Source organism: Gobio gobio, assembly GCF_949357685.1.
Source record: "Gobio gobio genome assembly, chromosome: 5".
Classification (NCBI taxonomy): Eukaryota; Metazoa; Chordata; class Actinopteri; order Cypriniformes; family Gobionidae; genus Gobio; species Gobio gobio.
Genome location: NC_137101.1, coordinates 41407609 through 41411357, shown reverse-complemented (window position 1 = coordinate 41411357; position 3749 = coordinate 41407609).

Sequence of the window (3749 nt, the reverse complement as noted above, 5' to 3'; positions counted from 1 at the left end):
GGAGAAAAAACTGTTATGACTGTCCATTTTATATTCCTGAACTAGCTACACCCCTTTTGAAAGTGGGCGGTTTAATAAAAGTCAAAGTTCTGTAAATATAAATCAATGATGTAACTGATACTGACAGGTTTGGTTGGTTTTTAGTTTGTTTCTTTCATTCTTTTCAAACCACACCCTTGAGATGAGTGATATTTAAAGCCAGGCATACATGTTTTTTCCCTCACTGCGCCTGTACGAAAACATAAATTAATCCATATCAACTTTAATACAGCAAGAAGGAAAACGAAAAGAGGGAGATCTTTAAATGCTGTAGCAATCAAACTAGCTGCAATTTAGAAAACTGTTGCTTACCTCCAGTTTGTGTTGCAAAATGGATAAGCTATATTACCCACGTCTTCCCAGCCACCTGCGTATACATATACAATGGCGCCTCTTATTAATTTACTTACACATTTATTTAATATTTACTTTTTATTTATTTTTGTATCACAGAAGGTAACACTTTATTTTACAGTGTACCTGTTACACATGTACTTGTAATTACTATAGTAATAACAGTGAATTATGCATAGTTAAATGCAACAAACCCTAAACCAAACTGTAACCCTAATTATATAGTAAGTATATGTACTATTACTTTGTAATTAATTGTTTATATAATTACATTGTAACAATGACACCTAAAAATAAAGTGTAACCTCACAGAATATATGAATAGTTGTCCATCATTTTAAAATTTTTGATAACATTGAACATTGTCTCATTGCAATATTGGACATTTTTATGTTTTTTTAAACAAAAGACTAGTAAACAGTCAGCAAAACAATAAGAACAAAGAAATTACATTACAAAAAAAAAAAAAAAAAACCCAGACAAAAAAATACAACAAATTAAATAAATAGTGCTTAGGTTTTTCAGGAAGATGAACTAACAGTGGTATTCAGATAAATAATTGCAACCTGGTCTCATAGCCAAAATGTACCTCTGGCAACGTTTTTGCAAACCCCCAAAATACAAACCAATATGTACATATCACTGCAGTTTCAAAGTGAAATGAACACTAGAGGCAGTAAAACAGCAAGTACTTTTTATCGTTTTTTTGTACCATGTAAATTAATACATTTTGGAGTTTGCTTCACTTAACCAGCTCCATATGTTCGGCTTTTCTTTCATAACAAACTTGCTCAGTTGCTCAGCTGATACAGATTTGTACTTGCAATGCTGAAAGCTCAGGTACGAATCCCGTGAAAGACAGTCATAATAAAAGAGCTCAAAGATGAGTTCACACAAGCTAAAATGACATGGTTACTACTGTATTTTTGTCACATTTGCTTTTGTTAACACTATCGGGTAAGTTTAGGGTTTAGTGTAGGTGTAGGTTAAAAAAACAATGTAACAAAACGTCAGATTCACGTTCATCTGTTCCGGAAAAATACGAAGCTTTTGGCGCCACCCAGTGGACATTTCACTTTGAAACAGCAGTGATATGTACATATTGGTACGTATTTTGGGGTTTGCAAAAACGTTGCCAGAGGTACATTTTGGCTTTGAGACCAGGCTGTATAATAGCCTACAACAGAAAGTGAATAAAGTGATTAAATGTAAAATAACATTTTTGTATACATTGAATATAGACTAATCCTTATTAAAACTACATTTTATTCATTCAAGAGCAGTGAGTGATTTTATTTTTGTCTTTTGTTGTTTGATTAAACTGTGTTTACGAGGATACTTACCAAAATGGCATTTCTGTCAGAACCACTATTGTCAATGATGATTGACTATTAGCATAACGCTTGGATTGGCCGTATGGTTCTGTTCTGGGCAACAACTTCCTGCGCATCCATGCAGCCCAGCGCAGTAATAACCGCCCTTAGGGTAAACAGAACAGAACCAACATAATGTATTGCAGATATCATTAATGTCGATATTTAAATGTACAAAATAATTCAGGAATTTAGTCTGATTCAAGGGGAATCAGAATACCAAATCCTGACTGGACGAGAGGAGGAGCTGGGGATGGAGGAGGGTAAATGAGCTCTGTAGAACGCAATAGCTGCTGATAATACTGAAGGAGCTTATCGTCAAAGATGATTGAATACCGGCATACAGTTTGGATTGCCGGTATGGTTCTGTTCTGGGCAAGAACTCCCTGTGCATCCATGCAGCCTAGCAGTGATAACCCCCCAAAACAAAACCAATGCCTATATTCCCCAAACACGAACTGATACGAAAATCTGAATGCCTTTTTTTTTTTCATGAGATGGCCATGTAAATGACGTCAACTCAGGTGGACACGAATTTTGCCCAGGCTGCAACAAGGACTCTCCTCTTTTTTCTCCGCCTTACGAGAGCAATGTTTTGCTGACCTTTAAAGATGTGCGGAAAGCAAAACACTGATTAATAATGTCGTCTGCATCCATTGCGTTCATTGCATATCACGCCGTTTTACTTCCTTTTCCGGGTCAGAGCATCTTGGGCAGTTTCGCCAGTGTATAGTGTAAATGCAAATATCGTATACGGGTTGCTTTTAAAAGAGGGACGTCAAAAAAAAAAAATATAATATTATTATTTATCGGATATAATCACCAAAGCGGAATTGTGCATCAAGCCCTCCAGTGTAAGTGCAGCCTTAATGCCAAAGCACTCATAATGCACAAGGGTAGTTCTGAGCCTGGGTTGATGCAGGAACTGTGCAACAGCAACTTACCTCACCTTCCAGACGACAAAAGTCGCCACGCAGGCCCTTGGCCAGACAATGTCCACCTTGGTGGTAACAGGATGTCTTTATCAAATGTCTTTATCAAATGTCTTTATCAAACAAACACAATGATTTATCTCTCATCCAACTGCAATTCATTGGAATGTAATTTTTGTATTACTTGGCCCGCCCGATCCATGGATATAACCGCAAACCGTGCATTACTAACACACACACACACACACACACACACACACACACACGCACGCACACACGCACAAGCCTCACTGCAGATTGAGACAAATCAAAGCATGATCAAAACTTCTGCGATTGAATTTTTCCTACAAATATCAAATCAAGAGAGTGAACAACGCAGATCAAGAAAGGAATGTTATTTCACTATTTAAGATAGCCCGTCGGGCAGGTACATTTGATACTTTTTGTTAGCCCGTCTGGAAAACACATAGCCCCGGGATGTTGGGCTTTGCGAGCCCTGGCCCGAGTCTGATCACGAATCGCAGCACAATGAACAAACAACACCTCAAATAAAGGATACTCCAGCCTGTGACAGTGTGCTAAGTTATGTTCAGTTAGACATGTACACATAATAAATAGATATCAAACGATCTGTAACAATGCAAAACTGTCACATATAAAAAAAAAAATTTGTTTGTTTACATTAGTGTGTTGATTCATTCATTTATGTAATCTCATCCTGTCTGCAAATCCAGTCTCTTTTTTACAAACGACTGGTTAAATGAAAGAACAAACGAGCAAAGTCTTCCCCACGTGAGCTGGATATTCATTAAAAATAAAGTTCATCCATGCATTCATAATATTGGAATACAAATGACGCTTATGCAGCATGTTTATTGTTTGGAAGTTTGATCCAGTTTAGCTCCAACTAGGTCTATAATCGGTAGGCGGGGCTACAGAATCAAGTGTACTTCTTCTGTTGAGGCGGTGTTTCACTACACTCTGACATCACAGCCAGCCTTCTGAGATTGAGCGTTTTCTGGGCCTGGTGTCAATAAAATATTTTCTTTGA